The following is a 12,781-nucleotide window of genomic DNA, read 5'->3' on the forward strand; positions in this document are numbered from 1 at the left end:
AATACTTGTGGAAGCCAGAAGACGGCATGCTAGCTACCTGGTGCGGGAGTTACAGGAAGTTGTGATGTGGTTGCTGGGAACGGAACTTGGCTTCTTACATTCTCTCTTAACCCCTGAGCCATCCCGGCAGCATTCTCTATGACAGTCCTCCAGCCTTCTATGGACTATCCTGTGGTTTAATAGCACGCCTTTCAGCTTGGGTCATGTGTTTGGGGCACCAGTCCTTCAGCAGTGATGTTTCTTACTGTATCATATCAAGAGGCTCAGGGTTCCACCCTCTGGGCCATGTCAACCATCCCCACTGTTTGAAAACTAATTTTTTTAATGTGTATGGGTGCTCTATCTGCATGTACACCCGCATGCCAGAAGAGGGCACTAGATCCCATTACGGATGGTTGTAAGCCACCATGTGGTTGCTGGGATTTGAACTCAGGACCTCTGGAAGAGCAGACAGTGCTCTTAACCGCTGAGCCATTTCTCCAGCCCCCCAAAACTAAATTTTTATTTGGAAGAAATAATACAAGGAGGTTCCAGGCACCTTTTACCCAGTTTTCCTAATACTGGCATAAAAACCAGTATGTGGAGGAATTAATTACCTTTCTTCACTGTGCCCAAAATGTCTTACATAAATACCATGTGGAGGATTTATTCGGGCTCACAGTTTTGGTTCTGATGGCCTATGATTCTGGGAGGCCTCACTGGAGCAGCGTGGTTTACATCATGGAAACCAGGAGGAGGAGAAAAGAGTATAGGATTGGTATTTACAACCTATACCCCCCCCCCCACTATAGGTCCTTGGCCAGGTGACTTCCTCCTTCCATCTAGGTCATAATCCCTGTCTCTTTTTTTTTTTTTTTTTCCTGAGACAAGATCTCCTGTAGCTCAGGTTAGCCTAGAACTTGCTCTGTATCTGAGGGTAACCTTGAACTCCTGATCCTCCTGTTTCCTCTTGAGTGCTAGAATCATGGGAGTCTATCTGTAGGTCCAATCCAAAGCTTGCTTTTTCTTGGTTAGTTAATCAGTGGATGGACCAGTAGGTGTGTGTCGGGGCAATGGCCATCCCAGGATACCTTTCTATTCTCACTACGGGATTATTTTTTTCAGGAGCCTTACCGTTCTCTTGAGTTGGGATTCCTGTATTTTTTTTTTTCTATTGTTTTGGTTAGCTGTTAGTTTGATGAAAAGCATCTTCTAATAGCTCTATCGGTATTAAGTTTTCCTAGGGAGTTACAAACAAATGCTTCCTCGCCTTAACTAAGGGACCAATGATAGACCAACGTACTGATTCCACTGAAGTCCATCTTGGCAAACGTCACTGGGGTTACTACAGGAGCATGGGGAGAAGAGAGCCCTGGCAAACCTGATACAAGCCAGAGCTAACGGAGACAAGAATCTCAACCAAGAAACTGCCTCCATCAGATTGGCCTGTAGACAACCGGGAGAGGGTTTCTTGATTGGTGATTGATATGGAAGGGCTCAGCCTTCTGTGGACCATACCATCCTTGGGCAGGTGGTCCTGTGGTGTGAAAGAAAGTCAGTAAGCAGCCTTCCTCAACTGCACCAGCCTCAGGTCCTGTCTCCAGGTTCCTGCCTTGAGCTTTGTCTTTGTCTTCCCCTGAGGATGGACTGTAACTTAGAAACCAAATAAACCCCTCCCCCCCACCCCCACCCTTCAAGCTGCTTTCGGTCACATTGTTTTAGGACATCGGTAGAAAGCAAACTAAGACAAGGGGCTACACGCAGGAGCGGGAGTGACACAAAGGCAACTGCATGAACCAAGAGTCCCCCAGCCTGGGTAATGACTTGTCAGAGCTGCGACCCTGGAGCTCTCAGTACAAGCTGCAGGAGGCATGACCTGGCGGGTTAGAGTGCCTCCTGCAGGCCGGTCCTAGCGTCTCCCTTCCCAGCAGTTATTTACTGCATGTACAGCCCTTGTGAATCTTGCCGGGCTCAGCTCTTTGGGACTCAAAGGTTGTTTACAGGGTCTCCTGAGTCTCTTTCTTCGTTACAGGAGGGAATGTTTTAATTAGGAAATTGCTATTCAAGAAGAGGGTACATGGGCAGTAAGGTCTACTGAGGCAAAGAATATCTCAGTGATTAATCCATTCGGGCCAAGGATGTCTCCTAGGAGTCATGGTCCCTTCGGTGAAATGACCTGTGGGCGACAGGCCCTTAGATTTTTCAAGCATCCTGCTCTCCATGGCTGGCCACAGCCCAGAACACACTGTTAGCTTCAGCCAAGTACAAGTGGATTCAGAGAAGGTGCCAAGTACTATGTACTGTGACCGGAGCCGATGGGGATTCACCGAAGGGCATACCTCTCGGTGACTCTGGGACTGTTACTGAAGGCGGGAGTGGTCGTCCGGGAGCTAAGGAGGCTTCCTAAGTATTCCAAGCCTGCCTGATTATGGTCTCTGCACATCAGCACTGATTTCTTTCCCTCTTTCCCAAGGATGCTTGGGATGAACTTTGACCCCATTCACTTCCTGCCTAGACTACAGCCCATGCCATATTGATCCAAAAGACCGACGTTGCACTTAGCCCTTCCTCTCCTAAGGAATACCTGTTATCAGGTATCTCAAAAGCAACCAATGCACGGTCCTTACACAAGAGATTTTGGCTTATGCCACACGATGGCAAAACATGGTATTAGCGAGGCACATGCCTTTCTTCAGAATTTTGGTTTATTTTGTATGAGTGCATATGTTTACGTGTGTGAGTGTGGGCATGATATGCTGCAGCCTGTGTGGGTAGCTCAGAGGACAACCGCTTTCAGGAGTCAGTTCTTCCTTCCACCTGTGGAGGCAGAATCTTTTTTTTTTTTCTTTTTTCTTTTTTCTTTTTTCTTTTTTCTTTTTTCTTTTTTTTTCGGAGCTGGGGACAGAACCCAGGGAGCAGAATCTTTTTTGCTGACTTCAGGCTAACTGGCTGACTCCTACTGCCGTCCCCCACCACACCACAGGAGTACTGGGACCACGGATACACATAACAGCACCAAGCTTTTTGTGGGATTTCCAGGGAGTGAACTCAAGTTGTCAGGCCTGAGTGGCAAGCTCTTTTTACCTGCTGGACCAACTCCTTGTGCTTTGAAATGCATGTCTCAATCTTAGACTTCTCAGTGTCCAGAAGTTTGAGAAAAAAGATGTCTCTTTCACATAAGCCACCAGCCTGTGGCATTCTGTTATGGCACAGACATGTATTGGCAAAACCTTGGCCATAAATAAGGGTTTCTGGGAATGGAGAGATGACTCTCATCAGCTGAGGGCACTTGGTGCTTTTGAGGAAGACCCAGGTTTAGTTCCCAGCACCCACATGGCAGCTTACAACCTCCTGTCACTCCAGTTTCAAGGTATCCATGCCCTCTTCTTGTCTCTGGGGGCACTGCATGGACATCCATACACTCACTCAGGCACAAGCATTCGCATAAAATAAAAATAAATAAATCTTTCTTTAAAAGTAGGAATTTCCTAAGTGGATTTTCACAGTTAGCTGCCCTTGACCACACGTTTAAAATGACAGCGTTTTCGCAGTTTCTGTGTGATTAAAAATAAAACAGCTGTCCTCATGGTGATTACACTTGGTTCTGTAGGTTGGTTGCTCAACCAAGAGTACAATACAAGATACGATGGTGTTAACAGGGCGTTTTAGGATTTGCTCATATCTCTGAGACCAAAGCACTCCTCGAGTAGCCGTGTGTGCTGTCTTTGTTTTGTGATATCATGCAGCGACATCTCTCAGTAGATGCTCAGCGTAAGGGCAGCCAGCCTCCTAGTGCACAGAACTGTGTCTCAGATCACCGCTAAGTTCCTCTAAATGCCTCTGGCATTTCGTATGAGATACTCATTAGAAAGGTTTTCACACTCCTCAGAGAATAATAAAAGTCTCTCGTAAAAACGAGCTGACTGAGTAATGTGGCGGTTAGACCGTGGAGAACTACCTGTTCCACAGTGACCACGGAGCCCAGAGGCTCATTGGGGAGTTGCACAATCTCGTTGTCCCTTGTGGATTCTCGGAACTGGATTTCAAGACAAGATGTCTACCTTGCCAGACTCCTCACCTCTTTATCCCAAGTCTGCATGCGCATGCATGCCGTTGGACTCATTGTTTTTTTAAAATCCTTCTGTGTCTCCCTTTAGAAGCAGCATACTTTTTGTATGTGTGCCCAAGTAGTGTCTATGTACCGCGTGCATGTGAGTGCCCACAGAACAGTCATTACTGACAGGTGTGTGCACTGCCTGGTGTGGGTGCTGGGAACTGAACCTGGGCCCTTCACAAGACCTGCAAGTGCTCTTACCCACTGTGATGGTTTGTATATGCTTGGCCCAGGAAGTGGCACTATTAGGAGGTGTGGCCTTGTTGGAGTAGGTGTGTCACTGTGGGTGTGGGCTTAAGACCCTCATCCTAGCTGCCTGGAAGCCAGTATTCTGCTAGCAGCCTTCAGATGAAGATGTAGAACTCTCAGCTCCTCCTGCACCATGCCTGCCTGGATGCTGCTATGCTCCTGCCTTGATGATAATGGACTGAACCTCTGAACCTGTAAGCCAACCCCAATTAAATGTTGTCCTTATAAGAGTTGCATTGGTCATGGTGTCTGTTCACAGCAGTAAAACCCTGAGACACCCACCCAGCCATCTCTCAAGCCCCATTGCGTTCAAGGCTGCTCAAGGACTCTCCTGAGGCGGTTGTAAATTTCCAAATGAGTTAATACTTTTAAGTCCTTAAATCTGACTCTGGCATTTAGTAATTATTTGGCAGATATAACCTGTTATTTTATGGGATCTTCACAAGGGCTATGTCCACATTTTATGGTTGTGGAGATTGAAGTTTGGAGACTTTAAATTACTTGCCCCAGGTCAGATGAGAACAGTACTGGAAACTCAAACCCACATCTGATTCCAGAGTCCTGGCTGTCCGACACGTAGCTGTTCACCATCTCATATTATAGAGTTGTCTGCAGCTTTGATTCCCACCAAGATTCATGGCGAAGATTTACATAATATCGATCGACTAGAGGGTCCTAGAAACAAGGGAAATATGAGAAGCTATAGATCAAAAGGGGATAAAAATTATTTTTTAAAAAAAAGTTATCGAAGGACTGCAGAGGTGGCTTAGCAGTCGAGAGTGCACGGTGCTCTTAAAGAGGAGCCAAGTTGGCTGGGGATTTAGCTCAGTGGTAGAGCGCTTACCTAGGAAGCTCAAGGCCCTGGGTTCGGTCCCCAGCTCCGAAAAAAAGAACCAAAAAAAAAAAAAAAAAAAAAAAGAGGAGCCAAGTTGGGCTCCCAGCACATGTCCAGCTGCCCATGACTCCTACAACCCTAGTGCAGGGGATCCAGCACCCACTTCTCAGCTCCTCTGGAACCTACATGCATGTGGTGTACATATAGACGTGTGGGTATATGCAATATGCACACACGCGCGCGCGCGCGCACACACACACACACATACACATACACATAAATAAAAATGATTTAAAAAATAAAACTGTAAATAAATAAAAATAGTAAAATTAATCTTTAAAAAATAATGAAATAGATCTTTTAAGAAATGGTTGTTGGGGGGCTGGGGATTTAGCTCAGTGGTAGAGCGCTTACCTAGGAAGCGCAAGGTCCTGGGTTCGGTCCCCAGCTCCGAAAAAAAGAACCAAAAAAAAAAAAAATGGTTGTTGGGGTTGGGGATTTAGCTCAGTGGTAGAGCGCTTGCCTAGCAAGCGCAGTGCCCTGGGTTCGGTCCCAAGCTCCAAAAAAAAAAAAAAAAAAAAAAAAAAAAAAAAAAAAAAAAAGAGAAAAATAAAAAACGGTTGTTGACTAAGTAGTAGAAGCCCCTCCCCCCTAAGTAGTAGAAGCCCCTCCCCCCAGAACAGGAGATGATTTATCTGGGGCTCAGTCGTCATGTGGAAGCCAGAGGGCCTTAAGCAGAGGAGGGAGCCGTGGCAGGAGCAGGGCTCATGGTAGTAGGGCTGTGCCAGAATCTGATTGTGCGATCTAGTGCACTCAATACAGGTGTGGGGGATTTCCCTGCTCCACAGACAGAGCCAGCACCTTGGCAGCTTCATGAGGGTGCACGCACTGATCAAACTCTAAGAGGAATAGTTTTTTAATGAGTGCTCTGTCTGCATGAACACCTATATGCCAGAAGAGGGCAACAGATCCCTTAGAGATGACTGTAACCCACCGCATGGTTGCTGGGAATTGAACTCAGAACTCGGAACGAGTGCTCTTCACTGCTGAGGCATCTCTCCAGCCCAGTGACAAAAGTTTTACACAGACATGGGTTAGGCTGAGCCAGATGGGAAGACGTAGGTAACGAACCTTTTCTTTCACAATGCTTTGTGTACTTTGGGATGCGTCTCACAGGAACAGCAACAACAACATTGCTGGGAAGGGGTAACCTCTTCACTCTCAGGAGTAGCCCAGGGGGAGCGAGGCTATCCGAGGGCAAGGAAGTATGGAAGAACCCTATTGTGGGCTCAGGGCAGGGAGATGCCCTCGGTGCTGGAACTCCTGAGCCAGAAGCAAGGAAAGGAGAGCAGGACTGACCGGCTTACATGCAGAGTGAGAACAACGCTACTTAGTTTCCCCTTCTTGTTTGTCTTTTTCTGTTTCCACCGCATGATCTCCCCGCTGGGGTCCAGGTTCTCCTGCCTCCAGTGCTCAGCCCACTTCACACTGACACTCAAGTTCGCCTGCCACCCAGATCAGCATAAGGCATCTCTGTGTTCCTGTGGTTCTTAAAACTTCCCATCTGTCCCTGTTGAGGTAGGTGTTTCCATGCCTCTTTGTCCACTTTCTGTTATGTTTCCAGAATGGTCCCTCTGAACTATGTGGTCAGCTGTTCTGTAAAACACACGCACAGACACACACACACACACACACACACACACATACGTGTACACATACATTTTGCAACATAGTCTGTGAATTTCAATGTGTAATCTAAGAGTTAATATTAATAATTAAGATAGAGGTCGACTGGAGAGATGGCTCAGTGGTTAAGAGCACCAGCTGCTCTATCAAAGGTCCTGAGTTCAATTCCCAGCAATCACACGGTGGCTCACAACCATCTGTAATGAGATCTGATGCCCTCTTCTGGTGTGTCTGAAGACATCAACAATGTATCCACATACAATAAATAAATAAATCTTAAATTAAAAAAAAAGATTGAAGTATGGAGAGATGGCTCATCAGTTAAAAGCACGGGGTGCTGAGTTCCTGAGTTCCTGAGTTCAATTCCCAGCAACCACACGGTGGCTCACATCTGTCTATAACTGTAGTCCTATGGGATCAGATGCCCTCTTCTGGCGAGCAGACATATAGACAGACAAAACATCCATCTACATAAAATACATAATGACTAGCTAAGATACTAATAATAAAGATTGAAATAAAAGAATCTGTTATTGTAGCAGGAGCAGGGAGCTGGGAAGCAGAGAGAGGAAACAGGAAGTGGAGCTGGGATATAAACTCTTCAGACCCAGCCTCACTGATCTGCTTCCTCTAGCATATCACTCCGGCACAATGATCTGATATCCAGCAAGACTCCACCCACTAAAGGTTCATGACCTCCCTAATCAGCACCACCAACAGAGGGGCAAGTATTTAAACACAAGAGCCTGTGTGGATATTTCTCATTCAAACTACCACACATAGCTTGTGAACTTGTTGATACATAAGAAATCCCAACGCTGTAGAAAGGCACACTCGTGTCCACCCATGTTTCTGGCATATTGTGCTCACATATCACCCTTTGTCTTCCCGAGGACCCTTTGTTTCTAACTGCAAGCCTCTGCATACTGAAGAGCCTGACTCCCCCTCCAAAGGAGCATGGTGCAGATTGGAACCCTCAAAGAGTGATGAGGAGTGATGTGGATTGATGACATTGATCTGGGGGGATTGCAGGAGGGAGTCGTCAGCTGCACCAGCAGAGGCATCATCGAGACCGGAACACAAACCAGGAGCCTTGTCAGAAGCTCTGTGAACTCCCCTCGCCTCGCTCAGCCTTCCTAGAACTAGACCATCAGTTCGATTTAAAACTTTAATGTTCATTTTATTCTTCTGTGTGGATGTGGGTGTGAGTGTGAGTGAGTGCATGTTTGTTAGACTTAGGGAGAATGGTTTCTGGGCCTGCTTTCTTGCTTCATCATGGGTGAGCGGACATTTGTTCCTGTCTCCCCAGGAAGAGGTAATGCAACATTGCTTGCCCAAACGGGAGGCAGACAGAGCCAAAGAGGAGCTTGGTGGGGGGGGGGGGAGCCATCTGTGTTGTCCTTATGGGGACAGAGACAGATAATAGAGGCTAAGCTGACTGAGGGTAGAGGAGCCTCAGGGACAGTCCCAAAGAACCTGCCTCATCGATGAACACAATCCACCAAGGGAATATGGGGACATTCGGGAATGATGGCTGATGGACCAGAGATTATGTTGCTTTCTCCAAACATATCACGTGTGGAACCAGGGCTGTGAGAAACCTACGGTAGAAGTTGCATTGCTCTGACATTGGGTGACAAGATGTAACTGAGGTTCAGCTGTGTGCCCAGAAAGAAGAGCTAGCCTGCACAAGGGACGGATACAGAACACTCTATGATACCATAGAGCTCCATGGCAGGTAGGTAAAGCACATAGAAGAGAGGAGACTCTAATCGGCTGTTCCTTACAGCAGATTAGATCTTTACCAGACAGCCCCCTTGTGGATCTGAGTCCATGAAAAGAATCAAACGTCGAGGAGTAAGGAAATATACGTTAATGTCAGCAAGGGAGGCGGCGTGTGCTCCCCAGTCCCCTGGGTCAGAGAGACCCTGATCAATGAAGGGTTAAGAGGAGTGTTAATTCGGCAAGAACCTTGGGACCAGCAAGGCTTCTGTGGCTTTGCTGTGCCCGTGATGAGGCATATGTTTGGCTCTGTATGAGTGTCTCCAGAGGAGTGTCTTAGACCAGCGTGCAAATTGGGCTTCTAAACCGGTCAAGCACTCAGGAGGGGATAAGCAGTTAAAGGCGATATAAAAGCCAATGTGGCGGGGTTGGGGATTTGGCTCAGTGGTAGAGCACTTGCCTAGCAAGCACAAGGCCCTGAGTTCGGTCCCCAGCTTCAAAAAAAAAAAAAAAAAAAAAAAAATAGAAAAAAAAAAAAGCCAATGTGGCAAGATTTGCATAAAGCTGGGGTTCCTAGAGCTGGTGGTGGGGCAGGAGTCGGGGATGGAGCGGGATCTTCAGGAAACCAGATGCTCTTCCTGTGAACTTTGGAAGGCTCTAAAGGCTGAATAGCAGTTTACCAAAGGTGGAGAAACCATGGAGATCCCATTGCACCAGCTGCTGTGGAGAAAGCCTCTCTCATGGGGTTAGAACTGCAGCAGCCGTTTCCCTAATGGAGAGACCAAGGTCTCCTGCAGTTGAGGACAGTGCATACTGATCAGATGTCCCATGCTGAATTTTGGATTTATTGGTCCTCTACTAATATGAAAACTAATTTGGCCGTGAGTGAATGCTGGGTCTTGGTACGGCTTCGTTCCTGGTGGTTCCCAGTGGTATCTATCAGGAGCAATGAGCATCATTGGTACAGGAGGAAAGGAATAAGCTTACCCTAGGCAATTATCTCCCTAAAGCATGCTGTACACATTTCTCTCCTGGAGGTGAAGATTGCTCACCCAGCCTGGGCCCTTTGAGTACCTAAGTGTGGTCTATGGAGAGCCAATAGTCACTACGCTAGCCTGGAGGCTGTTGGGTCTGCAGAAACAGTTGGAATTTGGTGGCCAGGAGGGAAGCAAAAGCATGGTCCTGCTCCCCTTTGGTCCCAGGTCAGACAAAGCAACGCTGAGTCAATTTCATTGAACCCTATCCTGGAGTGGATGTTCAGTGGTCCTGTGGATGCATCCCAAGGTACAGAAATAGAATGGGTCATGGGGAATGATGATGTATAATGGTGAGCTAATGTCGGGCCCCCACACTCAATGTCGATCTTTAGAAGAAACAGTCGAGCTGGGTGTGCGGGCACATGCCTCTAATCCCAGCATTCAAGAGGCAGAGGTAGGACAATCTCTAAGAGTTCAAGGCCAGCCTGGTCAATGCAGTCAAGGTTTTATAGTGAGACCTTGTGTCTTAGTCAGGGTTTCAGTTACTACACAAATTTCATGACCAAGAAGCAAGCTGGGGAGGAAAGGGTTTATTCAGCTTACACTTCCACATGGCTGTTCATCACCAAAGGAAGTCAGGACTGGAACTCAAGCAGGCCAGGAAGCAGGAGCTGATGCAGAGGCCGTGGAGAGATGTTACTTACTGACTTGCTTCCCCTGGCTTGCTCAGCTTGCTTTCTTATAGAACCCAAGACCACCAGCCCAGGGACGACGGCACCACCTCCAGTGGGCTGGGTCCTTCCCTCTTGATCACTAGTTGAGAAAATGCCTTACAGCTGGGTCTCACGGAGGCATTTCCTCAACTGAGGCTCCTTTCTCTGTGATAACTCCAGCTTGTGTCAAGTTGGCACAGAACCAGCCAGTACAGCTTGTCTCAAAGAAACAAAAACAAAGCAAAGGACTTGGTCCAGGTGCTGGGCTCTCTCCAGCCCATGCTGGAGCTTGGCTGATGTGCTTTTTAGCCCCTGAATCCCAAGACCAAGTGGCACTTGTTTGAACGGGGACAGTAGTGGCCTTTGTGGGTCCTGCCCACCCACTGTAGAAAGGTTCTGGTTGGAAGGTGGATAGAGGTCAACTTCATAATCTTCTCATATCTCTCTCTATCTTATTTTTTTGAGCGAGGTTCTCTCACTGAATTTCAAACTAACCATTTGGGCTAGGCTGACTGGCCAACAAGGCCCCAGGACCCACCAGCCTTCCCCTCTACCAATGCCAATATTACAGACTTCTGGCTGCAATCCTTGTCTTCTTCACAGGTGAACTCAGGTCCTCCTATAAAATTTGTCTTTATATATTACTGAACTCAGTGTGTCTTATGGAAAAGCAGCCGAAATGTGCACAAGCACAGCCAGAGGAGGAGGGAAGGGAGGTTGGCGTGCGTAGGTGCAAGCGCCAGGCAGAGCCCTTAATACTACAGGCCGGACTCGATACTCTTGGGAGTGGTATGGCTGAGTAAGAAGCATGTGGTACCTGAAGGTTACTCAAGGAAATTCCACAGCAGTTTGGACTTGGGAAAATAAAACACCAGTGGGTGTTCAGGGCACTCTTAGGGTGCTGGGTGTTCATATCCCGCCTCTCCCAAGTTACCCATCCTTTATATAACTTGAGTTTTGGAAAAGGGGTCCATTCTGTGTGGGGCTGGCACACATAAGCTCCAAAGGCTACTGAGCGAACCACTGTCCCTGTGTGGTGACTACAAGGCTGTGTATTTCCACATCTCAGTGAGGAAAGATTTACTTTGACTTAGGGGGTTTATGAAGATGTGGTCTTCACAGGGGCATGGGTCATAGCAGAAAGAGCTGATGTGAGCTGGTTATGTCCTTCAGCAGGAGGATTCGAATGCAAGCAGTTGGTTTGGGAGGTGGCCCTGAGAATCTGGGGTGTAACATGGGAACATCTTTTTTTTTTTTCGGAGCTGGGGACCGAACCCAGGGCCTTGCGCTTCCTAGGTAAGCGCTCTACCACTGAGCTAAATCCCCAGCCCCTATTTCTTAAACAATATGTCCCCCAACCCAGCTCCTTCCTTCTCTGGCTTCTGGCAGCCCCCATTGTACTTCCTGTTCCCAGGAGTGGGGGAACTACCCAGGTTAGTCACATAGTGGAATTGTATAGTATCTGCCCGTGTGTGTGTGTGTGTGTGTGTGTGTGTGTGTGTGTGTGTGTATACCTGCATTACTTACATTGGCATAAAGTCCACAGGAAAGCCTTAGTATTGTTCCTCAGGGGCCATCCATCTTGCTTTTTGAGACAGTGATTCTCACTGGCCTCAACCTGGTAAGTTAACTAGGCTGTGGCTGGGAAGCCCAGGAGTCCTTCTGTCTTTGCCTCTCAAGTGCTGGGATCATCACAACTGCACTGAGTTCAGGAGTTCACACTTACCAAGGCATTTTACCAGATGAGCTGCCTGGGTCCTGGCACTCTGCTCTCTTTTGACTGCTGTGTCTTGCTTGGCAGAATACCTTCTAATGTTGTAGCATGAGTCAGAATTTCCTTCCTTTTCGGGACCAAATACTATCCCATTGAATGGATGTACCATTCATCCCTGTGATGGCTGTTCCTGGTTGTCAGCTTGATTACATCTGGAATGAACTACAACCCAGAATTGGAGGGCTCACCTGTGATCCAGATCTTGAGGCCGGAAAACACAAGTTTCTGACCTGGATCTGGGCATGGAGTTCTTGAGGCATAGTGGCCATGAAAAGCTTAGGCCCAGGCAAGGTAGTACACACCTTTAATCCCACCAGATTGAGGCAAGCAGATCTTTGAGTTCAAGGTCAGCCTGGGAAAAGCAAGTACCAGATCCAGGTGTGGTGGTGCACACCTTAAATCTGGGTCACACTTTCTGCCAGAGGCCTATAATAAGGACATTGAAAGAAGGAAGACTCGCTCTTCTTTCACCTGCTTGCATTTACCAGGCAGCACATCTGTTGGAACCACAGAAGACCAGCTCAAATAACCAGCCTCCTGGGACTGAACAACTACTAGATCTTTAGACTTCCCATTCACAGCTGACCATTGTTGGGGAGTTGGGCTACAAACAGTAAGTCATCACAATGAATTCCCTTAATACATAGAGACATCCCATAAGTTCCGTGACTCTAGCGAACCCTGACAAACACAGTCCCTCAGTGGCCTTGGGTATCTTTTGCCTCTGGCATT

The sequence above is a fragment of the Rattus norvegicus genome, chromosome 15 (assembly GCF_036323735.1).
Source record: "Rattus norvegicus strain BN/NHsdMcwi chromosome 15, GRCr8, whole genome shotgun sequence".
NCBI lineage: Eukaryota > Metazoa > Chordata > Mammalia > Rodentia > Muridae > Rattus > Rattus norvegicus.